Raw genomic sequence first — 12,221 nt, 5'->3', positions numbered from 1 at the left:
CAGATAAGACTTCATCCATTACACCTAGGAATTTTTTAACCTGTTTATCAATATAAATAGGGTTCTGGGAATAATCCTAGGTTTAATATGCCAAGTAGTTCTAGATTCCATTCATATCACTGTAATAATTGTATAATAAAATGTCAGATTTCTTGTAACTACTCTCCCCCTTCTCCCATAACTCCCCTGTTTGCTCATCCCCACACACACACTCTAGAAGTCAATGCTCACAAGTGGAAATACGTATTGATGAATCAAGGGATTTTGTACATGCTAAGAAATGTTTGTGAAAACCTTTCCTCTCTGATTTAAGATGGTTTTACCATGTTCAATTTAAAAATACTTTATTGAGCATCAGATTTGTGTCAACACTGTACAAGCATGAGGAATATTTTGGAATAGACTTTACATTCACAAGAAGAATTGGTAGTATTTGTTAAACAAGTGTATCCATTCAAAATAGAGGCTGAGTAAACAGTGTAAGAAATAACTTCCTTCGTGTGGCCTGCTAGCACAAGTAGGAGGGGAAAAGGGGTTGGTTATTTTGATTAAGAGTAAAGAGAAAATGTATATATAAAAACTGAGGTCAAACTTACAAAGGTATGGTAAGCCATTAAAACACACACTTTTGTGTGTTTATATATTTACATGTTTCATAAAGGCTGATGCTAACAGGAGTAAAGGATTATTTTAAATACAGAGTCGTTTATAATCTGTTAGCACATCTGATCAGGTCTAATCACGTATTTGAGTGAGTCTCCTGTCTCTGCTAAAAATACTCTAACTTGAAAGCTGAAAGGAACTTGAATGGTTTTATCTAATCTCACCTTCTATTATTTTAGGCAATATACATGATATCACAAATTCTTGTGAATTTTTAGTCTTTTAAGCTCAAGAATTATACTCAGGCAGTGTTTTCATTTAATAACTATGATGACCTTAGAAAATGTCACTTAATTTAGAAAATAAGTAGGCTTTAAAAGGTGATCCTAATCAGGACCCTGACTCAGTTTGCTAGTCATGCTTCCCTGATAGAACATAAGCTTTTGTAAAGTATTTAGGCTGATACACATGCAGTATGAAAACATTACGAAATGTAAATTAGAAGGCTAATTTTTAAAAGCACTTAAAACATAGAATTAGAGTTTAGAATATATGTCCACTTATCAAATAATTTATGTTCATAATGTGAACATGTAGTAGAATTAAAGCATTACTTATTTTATAATCTTATCAGGAAGAAAGAAAGAAACAAGAATTTTTAACAATGTTCTATTTAATACCTGTGTTTTGAATATTTAAGATACTCTGATAGTAAGGTTGCCAAAGTAGTTTTGAATTCATAAAAATTATTTATACCACAGTAAGGTGGGATATGTTTACATCTTTTTTATTTTGTAGTTTAGGTGAATTTACATTTAAGTCACTTAGAGTAAATACATTATGGTAAATATTTGTTGGAATAAACATCTCTTAATAATATGACATGAAAAAGATGAATTATGTCACAGCTGGCTTTTATGCCTCATCAACAGAGTAACTATATTATCATTGCTTAATTCCCACATTTGCTTTAACTATCCAACCACAATTTCTGCAGTCATTTTTGTGTGTGTGTTCTTTCCTCCAAGTAAAACAGCTATGTTATTAAAACCCACTGGATTTTTCTCAAATATCAGAATTATTGATCTGCTAGCAAAGGTTTATTGGTATCTCAGTGTGATCACAACGTAAGTTACAGCAACTGTTTTATAAAGTTCTTAGTGAATAAAACATTTTGAAAGCTAACCGCTTATGGATAAATTCAGCAATTTTATAAAGAGCCCATGAAATTAATCCCTAAAATCGGGGGGGGGGTGTTCAGCTTACTTTACAATGTCTACAGCTTTTAACAATTTTTTATTATATACCAATTTCATTTATTATTTTCTGACTTCATTTATTTGTAGTAGCAATTAGTACAGTAAGCCTTTCAGCATTATCAAAAACAAGTCCTGTATCAGCCAGAAATTAGACATTTTAATTCATAATCTTGTGAAATTGTCCTGGGTAACCAAATAGTTATTTCTGTTTCCATTTCTAAATTTGCTGCTATTTGTTTGTATGTTTTTCTGCTGCGGTTTACTGTTGATTTCTAAAGTTTTATAGTCACTGTTATTTTTATTTTAGCAATCCAAGCTAAATGGGCAGCCATAAGTATTATCTACTGGGGTGTAATCCATTGCCTAGATATGGTTCAATGCATAAAGGAGAAAATTTTTTTTTAATTTACAAAGGGAGAGGTATTAATAATATTACAAGTTAAAGACTACAATTTTAGTTGGAAGTCCTAATATTTAACTTCCTGAAACCTTTTAAATTTTCAAATAAAAGAATGAAAGTGTTTAAAAGCCTTGTGCTCATAGAAGTTTCAGTTAAGCACTGTAGAATTTTCCTACTTATTGTTGTGTAAATGATAGAGAAAATATTTTTCTATGAACAAGAGATTGAAACTGTTAACCTCTTTTACTTTATTGTGTAAAAAGAAAAAATATGTGTATGTCTTTCATGCTGTAAAAAAATGAATGTATCTTTGAAATATTATTTGAATTATGACTTGATTCTAAGGATACTCTTTGCTTAAAAAAGTCAGCAAGGGATTGAAGAAAAGTAAAGGAGTATATTCTACTTCATTATAAAAAATGCAATTTTAGAAGAAAAATGTAATTTTCATTATAAACAAGAGCAATCATCACTGAAGCATATTTCAAATATAATGTACATTCTTTTTCATTTCGTTTTGCTCTAGAGGAGAAAAATTTGTGCTTACTATTTTTAAGTGTAAAATAATTGCAGACTTCTGGAGTGTGGTGGAAGGGTGTTTGTATGTGAGGGTAAACATTCTGCTGCATGTGTTTACCGTGAGGGAGTGTTCTCAGGCATTGTCAGCTGTGGCAGCCACAAATGAGGACATTGTTTTAAGTGTGACTTTGGTGAAACCAGAAATCTGTGCCTCCGATTTACTACAGTAAATATGTATAGAGGCCACTGACAAATAGTTTTGCCTTTTTATATCTGTATCTTGGACAGATAAGACCACTGAGCCCAGTTCTGACTTGTAACAGTGGTGTCTTAGATGCTTAAGGATTTATTAATTCAGCTGAACAACAAAAACCCTACATTTTTAACCATCTTTTAGGCATGATTAATTTGTTCAACCATCTCTTTAAAGGGCAGTATTTATTAATTATCACTTGTTAAACGACTCCCTGAGGCCTTTATTTGACTTCTGCTTCCATCCCTCCCACTTTTTAATTAATTTCATTTTATGGTAGCCTTTTTGAAGTAAATACCCTGAACAACTATAAGGTGGTAGCTTTCTTCACAACCTATTTTTTAACTGTTGTTAAAAGATTACAATTGGGCCCCCCTCAACCCTCAGAGTTTCCAAAATTTAGTAAATATTACTTGTGATAAACTAACTGAAATGCCACCTTGCTAAATGAAATCGTCACCATAAAGTCATCAAGGAGGGTCAGCCCAGTTTACAACCTTAAACCCAAATAGGTGCTGACGTTTGATTTCCCCAGATCTATAGCCATGACTGAGCCCATTTTGCCTTTTATTTAAAAGAAGCTTTTTCCTCCTGAGTTGTGTTGCAGTTTTTTGCCTTCCAATACCAATCCAGTTCTGAAATTCTCTGGCACCCATCTTTTCCAACCCTTTGGTGAGTTCAGTCTTTCTTGTATCCTGTAGAGTAGGTCAAATTTCAAAGCTTAAATGATTTCTTGAATTTTAAATAGTAGCACTTTATTTCATACCTACTACTGACTTAATTTATACATTAAAAATAAAATCTAGGAGTTCTGTAAATATGGAAAAAATTCTAATGGTTTAGTTTGTAGAGCTCATTGGATTGGACCCAAGTAAAATGCTTTACAGTGATGTCTTGATCTTTTGATATTTAAAAGTTAACTTGTGTGATGTTAGCTTTGCCACTTTTCTGTAATTTATTTAGTACAGTTAAGACTACCCAGTTGACTGTCATGCTGGACTCTTGAGTTTTCAGCTAGTTTCAACCAGGTTTGGTTTACAGTGATCGGTTCTGCTTTGCATTTTTTGTACATTACATGTATACTTGGATATCCATTTGTTTGGTTTTAAGTCGTAGGTAGGGGTCAAGTCAATACTGCACCACAAGTAAGTTGAAGAGGGCAAAGTCCTGACACTTTATATACATGTCAAGGGGCAGGATTTAAGACACTAGAAACAGTTTACATTAAGCTGTTTTCATTTTCTATCATTAGAATATATGTGCTTAAAAAAATAAAAACTGTCCACCCAGTGTTCTCACAGCATCAGGACATTGCAGTTACAATCCATATTGTACTCTTTTCAAATGAGAAAAGCTAGTCTTTATTTTCTACAGTGTAGGCTTAATTTTAGGACATAATTTACTATATACTTATCAGTGATAAAAAACTTTTAAGTAGTAGTTTTACAAATAATTATTTCTTTGTAGAGGGAGTATTAATTTGGGTTTTTTTTTTTCTTGTAACAGGTGCTATATGTAAATATGAAGGGCAAAAAGTCACTTAAAGTTTAGTTTATTTCATAATTAAAATATGATTTTGCATTTCTGCTGTCATTTCACGTTTGATTGTACTGAACTAGTAGCAAAATGGAATTAGCCCCTTAATCTTTTAAATTATCTTCCCCCGTTTCACAAAAATAGCTCTTTCTATATGATTTGTTTCCATAAATAAAAGAGGCAAAGAAGCTTAGGGTTCTTTAAAACGTGCAAGCTTGAATTTGGTCAGCACTGGATAATTTGGAATTCTACTCTGCATCTGTCACTACAGCTTACTGTATGCTTGAAAGGCCTTGTGTATTTGTCTTAATTTCAGTGAAAAATTAGAATTCCTGCAGTTTATTCATGTAAAAAAAAATCTATGAACACTAACAGCAGACGAATAAAAATGCCAGTTTGCATTAAAACTCTTCCTGTCCTAAGAGCAATTTACGTTATGTGAAATGCTATTACACATACTTTGTTGGCCATATTTTATTTTGATTGAAAAATAGTTGTTCAGGTACAAACGTGAAAAAACTAGCTGTGACTTTTAATTGTTCAATTGCAAAATAAAGATGTGCTTTAGTAATTTAAAGTATAGGAGTCTTGAAGATTATTTTTTGTTGTTGGGCTTGTCTAACAATGGTTATATTCATTAATGGGTGATCAGAAGGAACTGAATATACTAAGTACAAAATTTATTTCTAGAATTCCTGGTTCACTGGTGCCTGTATGTGGGATGGGGGCAGGAATGGGGGATTATTAAGTAAGGAACTAAAAGGGATTTAGAGGATTAAAGGATGTCTGAGGAAATACTCCTCCTTCACTGTGACCACAGCTTGACTCCTCTCTTCTCCCAGCACTAGCTCTTCTTGTATTCCTAACATAAGGTCTTGTCAAAATAAGGGACCTTTCTAAGTTCCATTTTGATATCTTTTGCTTATTTTTATATCAGGTTGTTTAATGTTTTATTCATATGAGATGTTGGAAATTAGTCACTTGACAGTCATAAATGTCTGACTGAGCCACCCAGGCACCCTGTTCATAGCACTTTTATTGATAAAATCCCACAAAATCTAAGTCAAGCTACCCATTAAAAGGAGGCTGATAAGCAAACTGTATTATATTAATAAAATGGGCTATTACTTACTAATAAGTAAAAAAATAATTTTTATAATTTTATTTCTTTATAAATTGAAGTATAGTTGACATACAATATATTAGTTTCAGGTATACAAAATAAAGATTTGACATTTGTATACATTGCGAAATGATCACCTCGATAAGTCTACTTACCATCTGAGACCATACAGAGTTAAAAATACTTTTTCCCTATGGTAAGAACTTTTAACAGTTTCTTTCTCACCAACTTTCAAATTTGCAATACAATATTATTGACTGTAGTCACCTTGCCGTATATCCCCGTCACTTACTCATTTTATAACTGTTAAATTTGTATCTGTTGATCTCATAGGGGTTTGAGTTACGTAAATACACACATTTGTTAAAACTTACTGAATGGTGGAGCACCTGCTTGGCTCATTCAGTTAAACACCTGCCTTCACTTCAGGTCATGATCCCAGGGTCCTGAGACTGAGCTGCATGTTGGGCTCCATGCTTGAAGAGCCTGCTTCTCCCTCTCCCCTCTGCTCACACTCTCTGTCTCTCAAATACGTAAATAAAATCTTAAAAAAAAAAATGCTATGAACATTCCTTTACAAATCTGCTTGTGAACACATGCTTTCATTTCTGAGTAAATACCTAGAAGTGCTATTGCTGGATTCATTAAGTATATCTTAACTTTTTATTGATACTGTCAAAATTGGCTTCCAATTATAAAGTGATATATATGTATCACTTTATAATCTCAACAATAATGCATCTGTGTCCTTCACCCATAGTGGATATTATGACTCTTAAAAATGTTCTCATGTAATAACATTAAATATGATTTGCAAAATTGAATACATTTTTATATGTTTATTGGCCATGCATTTTTCTTTTCTGGTGAATTGCTTACTCAGATCCTTTGTGCAACTTGGTCTGTTTAAACAACAAAAAGCTATTTGGGCCATGAGGGAGTAATAGAGTCCAGAGTCGTCATCCTGGTGTAAACAACTGGAAGATAAGACAAAATACAGGAAATTTGCAATATTGGACAAAAATTGAAGAAGACTATAATTCCTGAGAAAGGACAAACAAGTGAGGTGAACCATACAATAAGATAGGTTTTCTTTGCCGAGGCCCTTTATAAAAACTGATGCAGGAATATGGAGCCCAAACAAGACTGATAATCTATTTACCTGGGAGACAGGTGTCAAAATCTTGGGAAGTTGGGGCTGTTAGAAGGTATGGAGCAAAATTCCAGAGAGGAGTAAACCACATAAAGATTTCAATAAATTTACATAGAAGTCACTTTGTGTCCTAGAATGAATAATATTTTGGAATACAGTGAAATCCCATTAGGTCAGACAAACTTCTAAGGAAAGATAATTACCAAGTTGTAAGTTGAATATTTCTAGCACTGGCCACAAAGGATGAAAATAATTCAAGTTTTTTTCAGATGGAGTGGAGGAGGAGAAGCCTCTTTGAAAATACAGAGTAGTCAACCAAAACCCAAGAAAGGCTAAACTTCAGAAATGAGGCTAACCAAGCTGTAGGGTAGAAACTACTCTGGACTCATTTAGAAGATTTTAAAACAAGCTTCAAAATGATTAATCCACAAGTTACTTAACTGCCTAACATACTAAGTCCATGTCATTATTTATTTATTTATAGATTTTTATTTATTTTAGAGAGGCTGTGAGTTGTGGGGAGGAGTAGAGGAGGAGGAGGAAGGGGTGGGGGAATCTCTAGCAGACTCCTCTTCTGTGCTGAGCACAGAGCTCCTCCCAGACTTGGTACCACAACTCCTAGATCTCTACCCAGGCCAAAACCAAGTGTTAGAAGCTTAACTGAGATCCAGGCACCCCCAGATATTTCTATATAAAACACCATTCAAGGAACGATTGGTGGCTCAGTCAGTTAAGTACCTGGCTCTTGGTTTCGATTCCAGGCATCATCTCAGGGTCATGAGATGCAGCCCTGCATTCAGCTCTGTGCTGAGTGTGGAGCCTACTTAAGATTCTCTCTCTCCCTCTCTCTGCTCCTATGCTGCTGTCCCTCTCTTAAAAAAAAAAAAAAAAAAAAGATAAATATCAGTCAAGAAAATAAAAGTTGTCATGATCAGCAGCCAAAGAAAAACTATGGATAGGAAGAAGCAAGGAAATATGACCCAGGGGGGAAAATCATTTAAGAGAAACAGACTCGGAAATGGCAAAGAAGATAAGATGAGAAGAAAAAGATAATGAAACATGTAGTAAGTAGGATTAATATGCCATGGATGTAGAGGACAGCAGAGATAAAATATTTTTTAAAAGAACTGAGTGGGAGTAATGTTCTAGAAGATGGTGGAGTAGAAAGTTCCAAGAATCTGTCCTTCCACTTACACAACTGACTAGCTTGCAGAGAGTCTCTGGAGTAAATATTTTTGGAGTTCTGGATCTAGTTGAGATATTTGCAGCATCAACGAAATTGCTGATGACAAGACTGGTAAGTTTGGGAAAGTTTCAGCCTTTCACACTGTAGCAACTACCATCCTTCATCCCTGCTGCAGGCAGTAGTAGGGATGGGTACCTGTGGTTCTAGTGTGGTTTTCAGAGTTCTCACAACGTAATACTCAAAATGTCCACTTCTCAACAAAAAAATTATATTACAAAGTTGCAAAGAAATAGGAAATTGTGGCCCATTCACAGGGGGAAAATAATAAGAATTTGACAAAAATCCTCTTCAGGGAAGCCCACACAGAATTATTAGTCAAAGATGGGAAGTCAACTGTCTTAGATACATTCGATGAGCTAAAGGAAACCATGGACAGGAACTGAAGGAAACCAGGAGAACAATATTTGGACAAAATGAGAATTGAAAGGAACCAAACAGGGGCATCTGATTAGCTCAGTCAATAGAGCATGTGACTTTTGATCTTGGAGTCCTGAGTTTGAGCCCCTCAAAGGGTATAGAGATTACTTAAATATTTTTTAAAAACCCCAAAATTCTGGAATTGCAAAGTAAGATAACTGAGATGAAAACCCACTGGAGAGGTTCAATAGCAGATACAGCCAGAAAAAAGGAGCAGTGACTTGAAAATAAGATGATTGAAATCATTTCATGTGATGAGGAGAAAGAAAAAAAAATGAGGGGAGGGGTGTCTGGGTGGCTCAGTTGGTTAAGCATCTGCCTTCAGCTCAGGTCATGATCCCAGGGGCTTGGAATTGAGCCCTGCCTCAGGCTCCCTGTTCAACAAGGAGTCTGCTTCTCCCTCTCCCTCTATCACTCCTAGTTGTACTCTCTCGATTTCTCTCTCTCTCTCTCTCTGTCAAATAAAGAAACAAAATCTTTTTCTTAAGAAACCCAAAGACGAAGAATTTTGAAAGCAGCAAGAGAGAAGTAACTCATGAGGTAGAGGAATCTTAGAGAAGATCAACAGCTGGTGAGAAATAAAGGAAGTCATCAGACTGTGGGATAACATTTAAGATTCTGGGGGGAAAATGTATCAACCAAGAATTTCACATCTGGAAAAAATTCTTCAAGAATAAAAGAGAGGGGCACCTGAGTGGCTCAGTCAGTAGAGCGTGTGACTCTTGATCTCAGGGTTATGAGTTCAAGCCCCATGTTGGGTGTAGAGATTACTTTAAAAAAAGAGAGAGAGAGCGCGCGAAGTATTTAAGAATAATGGAGAAAGTAGGACATTTACAAGTTAAATAAAAATACTGAGAGAGTTCATTACCCATAAATCTATCCAAAAATAAGTGCTGGAGACAGTAGTACTTTAGGCTGAAATGAAAGGAAACTAGATAGAAACTTAAAGTCATAAGAAAAACTAAATAATACTGATAAAAGTAAATAACATTGACATAGATAAATAAAACCAATATTATTGTACTTTTAGCATGGTTGGTTACATTTCTCTTTTTCCTATATGATGTAATAGACATATGCATAAAGTAATAATGAATCTATATTAATGAGCATACAATATATACAGATATAGTCTGTGACAATAATGTTGTCAATATCATTCATTAATCATTAAGGAAATGCAAATCCAAACCACAATGAGATACCACTTCACACTGAGTAGGATGGCCATGATAAAAAAAAATCAGAGAATACAAGTGTTAGTGAGGATGTGTGTACATTTGGTGGAAATGTAAAATGGTACAGCCACTATGGAAAACAGGATAGTTGTACCTTGAAAATTTAAAAATAGAATTACCATATAATCCAGCAATTCCATTTCTGGGTATATGACCAAATGCTGTGAAAACTAGATCACAAAGATACACACACACACACACACACACACACACACACGTGTTCATAGCAGCATTATTTACAATAGCCAAAAGGTTGAAGCAACCCAAGTGTCCATCAATGGATCAATGGCTAAATATGTGAGATCATACAGTATTTGTCTTTCTCTGTCTGACCTACTTCACATAGCATATAACTTCAAGTTCCATGAATGTTGTTGCAAATGGTAGAATTTCCTCATGTTTTTATGGCTGAATGATATTGCATTGTATATATACCATAGGTTTTCTTTTTAAGATTTATTTATTTATTTGAGAGAGAAAGAGAATGCAAGTGTGCTCGTGGGAGTTGGGGAAAGGGCGGAGGGAAAGAATCTTCAAGCAGGCTCCCTGCTGAGTGCAGAGCCTGACACTGGGCTCCATCACACAACCCATCAAGAGTTGGATGCTTAACTGACTGAGTCACCGAGGTGCCCCTGTAATAGCACACCTTCTTTATTCATTCATCCTCTGATGGCTGCTTAGATCATTTCCATGTCTTGGGTTTAATTATTATAAATAATGTTGCTATAAATATGGAGGTTGGGGGGCAAATTCCTCTTTCTTATATGGATGCCAGCCATATTGGTTTAGGATCTGCTCAAGTGGTCTCATCTTAACTTGATTTCATATGCAAAGACCAATCAAAGTCACATTCATAGGTATGAGGCATTGGAATTATAACCTATCATCTGTTCTAATTACCTCATTTTATAGATGAGAAAACTAATGCCAGAAAAAATGAATCCTTGTTCAAGTGAGCTACTGGCACTGATCCTTCTACTATTTCTTCTATTTCCTTCACAGACTCCACAGATCCTTCTACTATTTCTTCTATTGCCTTCACAGACTCTGATGTCGGGCCAGTAGTCACAGGTGTGGGGCAGTCAGTTGAAAGACCTCATTACGAAAAGTGTACCCACGATTGAGCAGTATCAACAGACTGCAAGCTTGTGGGTAATGCAGACTCGGGCTCCATCCTAGACTTAAACCTTCTAAAAAGATATGCCAGAGACAAATGCACATTAACTTTTAGAAAAATCACTGAGACTTGGCTCCTTCCTTTTTCTTCCCTTGACTCTCTTGGTCTCATCATCATTTCACCATTAGGCAAATCAAATAGCAAGCAGTTATTATTTCTGCCTATTACCCAATATTATGAACTTGCATAAAGCCATCCAAGGCCTTCTGAAGTTTTCTCCTTATCAGTATAAATAGGAAGCATAGGCCACCAAATCAGTAGACTCTTTTCCAAATAATGCTGAACAAAGTGATGCCCGAAATATGGATTCATGGAACATGAATACTTAGGTCTTTTGCCCTGAATCTCCAGATGTAGGGAAAAAGCCTGAGTACTTTGGAGAAAGAAGTAACTTATCTTCAATTCACCCTTCTTTGTCCCTTTTCTGCATACCTACCCCCTAGTCATCCCCCATTCTTTTAAGGTGTCCTTCAATTAGCCTGTATGGCTAATACTTTAGTGGGAGCTTCTTTAAGATCTTACTCCCTCCAGGGATAAAGAGAGAAAAGGTGGACTTTCAAACGTGAGGTTCTAGCTCAGGAAAGATTTAACCAGGTAAAGGGAACGACTCAATCACATGAAATTCGGCACAATTAGGTCCATTCCGTAGACCATCATCTTCTATTTGCATTCCCAGGTACTTTTGTTCCTTCATCTGTGGCATTTACATTGTCTTATATGTTGTGTTGTGCACTTATGAAAACATTTTCAGATAACTTGTTTTCTGACAGTAACGCTCATTATTCCCCTGTGAGGAAGGTAGCATCATCTTTATCGTAACAGACTTGAAAGTTGTTTTAGATGTTTTAGCTTCTGAAGTTGAGAGTCTCTGCAGTCTGCTTACAGCATTCTTGCTCTTAGTGGTGTTTCCTGATGACAGGGTTTGTTTTCTAATTTATTTTATTTGTGTGCATTTTTTGAGTAGGAAATGCTCTCTTTGATCTAGTGTCTGATAAAAGAGTTTTTTATGATACCCACTCCCCTGAGAGTATTTTCTTCTCAATGGAGAATTTTTGGAATGCAGGGGTCCTTCAGTCTCTGAAGAGAACAGAGTCTTATGTTGGACTTCCCTCTGCTCCACTCTGCTCAGAATACGTTGGCATGAGTGACCCCACCAGTGTGGACCAATTCAGGAGAAAAAAAAAAAAGTTAAGAAGTTCTTTGTTGGAAATCAGCACAAGAGAAGCAGATTTTGCAGGTTTGGAACAAATGTCCTTGATTATTTAAAGAGTTCTGATGTGAAAGAGGAATTATACTT

The sequence above is a fragment of the Mustela putorius genome, unplaced genomic scaffold (genome assembly GCF_011764305.1).
Source record: "Mustela putorius furo isolate JIRA1106 unplaced genomic scaffold, ASM1176430v1.1 tig00003867_pilon_pilon_pilon, whole genome shotgun sequence".
Taxonomy (NCBI): domain Eukaryota; kingdom Metazoa; phylum Chordata; class Mammalia; order Carnivora; family Mustelidae; genus Mustela; species Mustela putorius.
The sequence above is the reverse complement of the archived record's forward strand: the minus strand, read 5'-3'. Positions refer to the sequence as shown.